General features: G+C 40.5%; 1 pseudogene; it reads left to right on the plus strand.

Annotated features, from left to right (window-relative positions):
* Nucleotides 1–7,143: 7,143 nt before the first annotated feature.
* Nucleotides 7,144–8,190, plus strand: LOC110121520 (small ribosomal subunit protein eS1 pseudogene; annotated as a pseudogene).
* The last annotated feature ends 218 nt before the right edge of the window (nt 8,191–8,408 follow it).

The following is an 8,408-nucleotide window of genomic DNA, read 5'->3' on the forward strand; positions in this document are numbered from 1 at the left end:
TTCCAGGTCCATGAAATACATAGAGTGTAGTGATTATTTCTCATTTTGTAAATAGGAGGATAGAACTTACTTTAAAATGACAATTTAATACTTTAGGAAAATGAATATACCAGAATACACGGGTATGCGGCCATTTCTTAGTGAAAAATTCCAATCTGAATCTCCTAAACTGGTCAGGAAAATATTAATGTTAGTCCCTCAGTCGTGTCCGACTCTTTGCAACCCCATGGACTATAGCCCATCAGGCTCCTCTGTCCATGGAATTCTTCAGGCAAGAATGCTGAATCTCCTGCAGGCAAGTGGATTCTTCACCATTTGAGCCACCAGGCAAGCCCAGGAAAATGCTAGCTATAAGTTTTAAAGGGAGCCCTTCTCAAGAAAGGGGAAGGGTCAAGCTAAACAATTGGTGATTGGCTGTCGGGAAACCCTGTGTAAATGAGTTGGGGAGCAGGGCTCTGCCCCCGACTCCATTATCACAGAAGTGACTTCATTCAAATCAGAGCTGCAGACCACCTTCCATTCTCTTCACCCCTCTCTTAGTCCCTTAAATAGAATGTCCTGAACAAGATACAGTAAGCCCCCTAACTTCAAGTTGTGAACTTTCAAAGATGTGAACATGCATTCCATCATGGACAGGCATGAGTGAAACTGCAGCTTGCCGTCTGATTCCTATTGCTGATGACCCTTCAGCTCTATCCTCTCCCACTTCCTATCCCGCATCCAGTCGGTAACTATTCTTGCCTGTTCCCTCAGCGTCAGTCCCTATATGCCAGCTGTTGTGCAGTATTTTGTACTTTTCAAGGTACTATACCCTAAGATTAAATATGCTTGCTTTATTTCTTTGTTTGTTTTTAATATATTATTTGTGTGAAAAGTGTTTTAAAACTTTTACGGTAAGTACTATATAACCCAGTGTGTTAGTTGGGTAGCTAGCCTAATCTTGTTGGACCCACAAGCAAATTGGACTTAAGAATGTGCTCTCAGAATGGACCAGTTTTTATGTAGGGAACTTACTGTATACCTAGGAGTGAACACACCCCTTTTAGATGGAGGCTAAGCTGCTTGCTCAAGATGACCTAGATTTATTTTTATAGGGAGACTATTTTATTCTTATATAAGTATAAAACATAATGTAATGTGAAGTCACTCAGTCATGTCCGACTCTCTGTGACCCCTTGGGCTGCAGCATGCCAGGCCTCCCTATCCATCACCAACTTCCAGAGCTTATTCAAACTCATGTCTGTTGAGTTGATGATGCCATCTAGCCATCTCATCCTCTGTCATCCCCTTCTCCTCCCACCTTTGATCTTTCCCAGCATCAGGGTCTTTTCCAGTGAGTCAGTTCTTCTCATCAGGTAGCCAAAGTATTGGAGTTTCAGCTTCAGCATCAGTCTTTCCAATGAATATTCATGACTGATTTATTTCCTTTAGGATGGACTGGCTAGATCTCCTTGCAGTCCAAGGGACTCTCAAGAGTCTTCTCCAACACCACAGTTCAAAAGCATCAATTCTTCAGCACTCAGCTTGCTTTATAGTCCAACTCTCACATCCATACGTGACTATTGGAAAATCCATAGCTTTGACTAGCTGGACCTTTGTCAGCAAAGTAATGTCTCTGTTTTTTAAGCTCTCTAGGTTGATTACAGACCAACCTTTTCTTCCTTTTCCTTTTCTTCCAAGGAGCGAGTGTCTTTAAATTTTATGGCTGTAGTCACCATCTGCAGTGATTTTGGAGCCCCCCAAAATAAAGTCTGTCACTGTTTCCATTGTTTCCCCATCTATTTGCTATGAAGTGATGGGACCAGATGCCATGATCTTAGTTTTCTTAATGTTGAGTTTTAAGCCAGCTTTTTCACTCTCCTCTTTCACTTTCATCAAGAGACTCTTTAGTTTCTTCACTTTCTGCCATAAGGGTGGCATCTGCATATCTGAGTTTATTGATATTTCTCCTGAGTTAAGGAAATTAGGTGGGAAGAACAAAGGACTGGCTGAACTCAATCTGGAAGGGGCTAGGAATGATGTAGAAAATGAAGGAATCTGGCTAAAGTGACTTCTATTTTGGCAACTCATAACTAAGCTCAGAGGAGTCTCAGAGCATAGAAATCTAGAGGCTAGGTTTCAATCCAATGAGCAAAATTATTCAGAATGAAATGTATTCAGGCACTGCACTGTGTGATTGAGAGTCCACTAAAGTAGACTTTTGTCCTTTAATGGAAGAGCTATGAAGTGATACAAAACAAATATAGAAGTTACCATAGAGAAGCTAAAAAATTGTCTAAGAACTGCTCATGAAACAGCAAGAACTTTAAAACCATTTCCAAAACAACAAAACATAAAAGCAATGTCACATCACTCAAACCAGGGAAAAAGTCACAGCCAGGGTTTGTTCAATGTCAGTCACTGCACAATGTGCTACACATACATTTTATCCTCATTTCACAGATAAACTGTTCAAAGAGACTTACGTGTCTTGCTCAAGGGTACACACAGGTTGGCCACAAACCCTAGTCTCTCTACCATCACTCATAACCCGTAAAGTAGAGTACTATCATGATTAAAAATGAAGGTAGTATAATGACATGGAAAAATAGCAACAAAATGATGTTGAATGAAAAAGTAATACAAGTTGTGTGTGTTACAATTATGTGAATGTTTATGTGAAGGAAATATGAAGTAGGATGGTAAGGTTATGAAGGAGTCATTGCAAAGTTAGGTAAACACATCTCTGTGTACATAATTATATGTGGAGAAGGGTATTTAGAACCAGGTGAAGTCAATCTCTGAGAAGATTGCCCAGATAAAGGGAGTTTTCATGACTATTTCAGCAGACAGGATAGGCTTGTGTTGGCTAAGAGGATACAGAAATTGCCAGAGCAGTGACAAGACTAATTCAGCAAATCCAAGGGTATGGATCGGCAGACAACTATAAAACAAGGCTGCAGTGACTCATGTCACAGGGACAGTTGTCGGGAAGGGTAAGCTGAAATGTCTGGATCTTATAAGCTGGAAAATAAGGACAAACATGATAAAGGGTCCAAGGAACTTTATTCTAATTGCTGTGTGGTAGACCATAGACAGGAAAGAGACCAGGGCAGGGAGACCTCCAAAGACAGAGGAAGGAGAAAGACATCTGGTGTGGTGTGAGTCTCTCCTGAGAGTCGGAGGGTACTGTCATATTCACTGCCCCACAAAAAGAGCAATACACCTACCCCACGTAAATACACCTACCACACATTATCTCTTCTCTAAAATAAGAGTCAGGGTACCCACACTCTCAGTGATCCCATGAGGTTTTTATGCCACATTGCACCCAGGTGATCCTATGCATTAAGCTCTCCAATTATAATGTGACTAGGGATTCCTCAAGGCATTTAAGTGTTTGAGGAATCCAAGAGCTTTCCACAACACATCCATTGAACAGAAAAATAATGTATTTAAAGCAAAATGCTCCAGTTGGCATTCACTAGTTATCAGCAGATAAGTCAAACATGGAGCAGAGCTGTCAGTGTCTAGATCTGGAGTGGCGGAAGAACTGTTTAAGGTTAGTAAATAAACAGATAGATACATAAATAATTTTTTAACTGCCACTATTTCAGGACCACACAACATGAGGGCTTTGTGCATTTGCTTTTGTGTGACTTCAGACCATGGCATAAGAACATACTTCAGAAAGATTTGCTCTTGTTCTAATTATGGAAAGGACTGGACTGATCAAATTACTTACTGCATATCTTGCATTACACCGAAGAGACAATTCCAACAAAGGACTTTGATTCGATGATTGAAAATTACCAGTCATCTGTACAGGCCTTTGAAGAAATGGGAAGCTCAACTGATGATAAAGACGTAAGCAAGAGCAGTGGAAGTTTACTCAGTCTTTAACACTGCTGTTTGTGGTCATGGTTGTTTTGTTCTTCATGACTGCTGCCTACTTTAAAGAAATATTAATGGAACTCTTAAGAAAAGGGGCTATATTAATTCTCTAAACTTTGAACAGAAATATTGGGTTTTTTGATGACTCTTTTTACAGATATTGTTGTTGGATGTCTAATTTGTATCATATTTACTAGATTTTTAAATAAATACTTTATACAATTTAAAAGGATTAAAGGAGAGGGAGAAGAGACAAGTTTTGACCTGATGTTGATAATCTGATTGGCTCTTTCCCTATGTCCCAACTCCTGGAGATACCAACAAAAACTGCAGAGTCTGCCTATCTCCTCATATTGTAGAGAGAGGGTGACTGGGTGTGTGGGTGAAGGAAGATAATTTAGTAAAGCCCCAAGGTAGGATAACCCCCACCCCAGCCATTCTTGAAGCAGAAACCCTTGGTACTTTGGTAAGGGAAGAAGAATGAGACTTTTCCTGGAGGCCCCTGGGGGCCAAGAATGGGGACATCAGTAGCCAAATGGACATAGCACACATTCTTGTCGTTTCATGACCCAGACAATAATTATAATATGCATAATAATAATATTTCCTGCCCTAGATTTATTTTTACTTCCATACAGTTTGTGGTTATTAAACATTCAACTGATTCATCTTTTTGGGCAATGCTCATTAATTCTTGACACTCTTCCACTCCACATCCTACCCAACACCTCTCAGTATACACAAACATATGCCAAAAGGTGTGACAGCCAGAAGACTAACAAGTCCATTTCACTGCAGTTTACCTTCAAAGATGTTGGAGTCTCATTGGTAGATTTACCCATAGCCCTTCCAAAGGAGGAACTGTGAGCTTAGAACAACATTGAGAAGGCATCGCTCCAGACAGAGTGTTTTCCTCTCTTTCTCTAGCTGGCATGAATTGTGGCAAAGAATGATGACCAACTTCATGAAAGAAATTTCTATTTGCCCCTAATTTTCATGAGTGACCTGTGCTGTGATGCATGAAAATAGCATAATGGTTAACCGTAATTAGTTGGTTTGTATTTTGCTGCATTTCCGAGCCAGCTTTGCTGACAGGCCCTGCTTTCTCCCCTGCCCTCCCCCCAAAATGTGTTCCCAAGACAGACCCAAGAGACTGATTCTTCTTTAGGGAGAATAACTAATGAGGCCTTAAGTGGGCCCTTTAGAATAAAGAGCTGCATTTTGAAAGGACATGGACAGGGGACAGGTCCTCTTCAAGCCTCTGAACTCACGCCTGCCTTACTCAAAAGTACACACATTCTGGAGTTGGCTTAGATGCTGACTGCCAGAGAACTAACAGCTCATCATTTGTGTATGATTTGCATCACTTCCACCAATATTTATTTATTGGTTGCTATGAGAGCCTGTTTACCTGCTGTGAGTTCATTACTGAAAGGAAGCCTGTAGGGGTAATGTCCTTAACTATGAGATGTAAGCTGTGTCTACCTTCCTGGATCCATGAGTTTCCTAGGCTGTAGCTTCAGATGCTGGGACTTCAAATCAGAGTGTATCTTTTGGTTTGGAACACCATATTTTTGACACAGCATCTAAAAAGCATGTTTTATATCAAGACCAAGATTTTGTTAAAAAGTTGAAGGCTTTCATTTGGTATGTTTGAAAGAGTTTTTTTGTTTGTTTGTTTGTTTTTAAAAAAAACACCAACATAAAGTCATAGTCGAAAGATTTGCATTTACTTTTCAATTGAATTTAACAAAATTTCACCTTCTTGTTAGTTCTTGTGTTGGTGGACTATTCAAATGGGTTAAAAACAAGCTGAAAATGTTTGTTATAAATACAAAACCAAAAACACTTGTGCATAAACCTATGTATCTCATCCAAGATTTAAATAACTGAATTCTCTTATGTTATTAGGTCTTCCTGTCTTGGTGAGGCTTTGAGTTATGTACCTTCAAAAACACTTGAAACTCAGACATGAGCAATCACTTGAGGCTTGCATATGTTTGTGGGCTAGAGAGACACAGCTTTAATGCAATTTTGTTCTCATTTTCAGAGTAATCTTGAGCTGTAGGATGTGCCAGAAGCACAGTATGGCCAATACTGTGCACTGCTCTCTTGCTTCAGTCTCTCTGAATCCCTGGCCACCAATCCATCCACTTCAAGGTGGAAATGAAAGTTAGTCACTCAGTCGTGTCCGACTCTTTGCAGTCCCATAGGCTGTTAGCCAGCCAGGCTCCTCTGTCCATGGGATTCTCCAGGCCAGAGTACTGGAGTGGGTTGCCATTCCCTTCTCCAGGGATCGAACCCAGGTCTCCTGTGGTTCTTGCATTGACAGGCAGATTCTTTACCATCTGAGCCACCAGGGAAGCCCAAGTTGACCAGAGCCATATTCCAGTGATGCAGATTTGGCCAGGCCCTCTACTCCGTCAGAACCTCCTCACCACCTGCAGAATCCAGTGCAAATTCCATAAGGAAGATGAAGGCCCAGGACCTCACCGTCTCCTGTGCCCACCCATCTTACGTCATTTTATACACGCTGTTGTCACTCCCTGTCGACATGGTTGCCTACCCCCACCCCCCACATCTAGACTATCAGACTGTGTGACTTTTTTCTTCCCCTGCCCTTAACGCAGTACTTCTATCAACAAAGTAGGTTCCTCATAAATATTTGTTGAATAAAACAAATGAATGAAATAGATGAAGTGTGTCTTTTGCTGCCTTCCACCCTTCCCCCATCACCAGCTGCCCCTTCTCAGCCTTCCCTTCCCCATCCCCACTTTCCTGACACTGTCAGTCCTCTCTGTGACCCTAACTGTCCAGTTTGGTCCCAACCATAAATATCAAAACTTACTCTCAGGAAAGATTTTGAAAAATTTGTAAGGCTGACCATGTCAATCCTCACAAGGGTTGTTTTTTTGTTTTAGTAATTTCACAGATGACAAAATCTTGAGCCAAAATAATAAATCTCTAATTGTGTGATTTTAGCCTAGTCAGAGGCTCTTTCACAGTACACCCCTCCACCCACCAAACACATGCACAGTGGCATATTGTATACAGGTTGCCTTTTCATAATTTTTATAGGCACCAGAACCTCTGTGTGATCACACTGTGTGTGACCTGGGCTCTAGGAAATCAGTCTGTCTGAAACTAAATGGCCAGCCATTCTTCTAGAACTACCAAATTACTTGGACTGCTTGGGGAAAAAAAAAATTAATGTTTCAGTTTTTTAATATGGCTCAACATTTAAAAGTTAAGGAAGGCCCTTTTGGCTCTCTGAGCTGCACCATGGCGGTCAGCAAGAACAAGTGCCTTATGAAAGGAGGCAAAAAGGGAGCCAAGAAGAAAGTGGTTGACCCATTTTCTAAAAAAGATTGGTATGATGTGAAAGCACCAGCTATGTTCAATATAAGGAATATTGGGAAAACATTGGTCATGAGAACTCAAGGAACCAAAATCGCATCTGATGGCCTCAAAGGTCGTGTTTTTGAAGTGAGTCTTGCTGATCTGCAGAATGATGAAGTAGCATTTAGAAAATTCAAGCTAATTACTGAGGATGTTCAGGGCAAAAACTGCCTGACTAATTTTCATGGTATGGATCTTACCCGTGACAAAATGTGCTCCATGGTCAAAAAATGGCAGACCATGATTGAAGCTCACATTGATGTCAAGACTACCGATGGTTACTTGCTTCGTCTGTTCTGTGTGGGTTTTACTAAAAAGCACAACAATCAGATCTGGAAGACCTCTTATGCCCAGCACCAGCAGGTGCACCAGATCAGTAAGAAGATGATGGAGATCATGACCCAAGAGGTGCAGACAAACGACTTGAAAGAGGTGGTCAATATATTGATTCCAGATAGCATTGGAAAAGACATAGAAAAGGCTTGCCAATCTACTTATCCACTCCATGATGTCTTCGTTAGAAAAGTAAAAATGCTGAAGAAGCCCAAATTTGAATTGGGAAAACTCATGGAGCTGCATGGTGAAGGTAGTAGTTCTGGAAAAGCTACTGGGGACGAGACAGGTGCTAAAGTTGAACGAGCTGATGGACACGAACCACCAGTCCAAGAATTGGTTTAAAATGCAGACTCTTAATGGTGACAAATAAAAGTCTTATTTGTGGTATTTTTTCCCTGATCATTCTTTTTAAGTAATCTGACAGCTTGTTTAAGATGTTCTGATTTGTGGTGAAGTTTTCTTACCTTTTATGTGTATCTTATGTTTTTAGTTACTAAGTAGCCGAGAAAGGGTAAGATCTATTTTAAGCAGGAATGGTCGGGAAGTATTATAGACGGTGAATAAAAGGAAACCCTTTGTTTACATGGTTGAAGTTTTGAAAGTGAAAAAAAATAAATAAATAAAAGTTAAGGAAGGCTTTGTCTATGAAGACATTTCAATTCAGCAAATTTGATTTAAACACTAAGCTTATCTTTCTTATTTGGTGAACTATTTAACATATAGTTATTTCCTAATGGGGAAGGGGGAAGAGAATCATTAAAACCCTAACAAGAACGGAGCAGAGAAAGACTATTTCCCAA

This window comes from Odocoileus virginianus, chromosome 24 (genome assembly GCF_023699985.2).
Source record: "Odocoileus virginianus isolate 20LAN1187 ecotype Illinois chromosome 24, Ovbor_1.2, whole genome shotgun sequence".
In the NCBI taxonomy this organism is placed as follows: domain Eukaryota; kingdom Metazoa; phylum Chordata; class Mammalia; order Artiodactyla; family Cervidae; genus Odocoileus; species Odocoileus virginianus.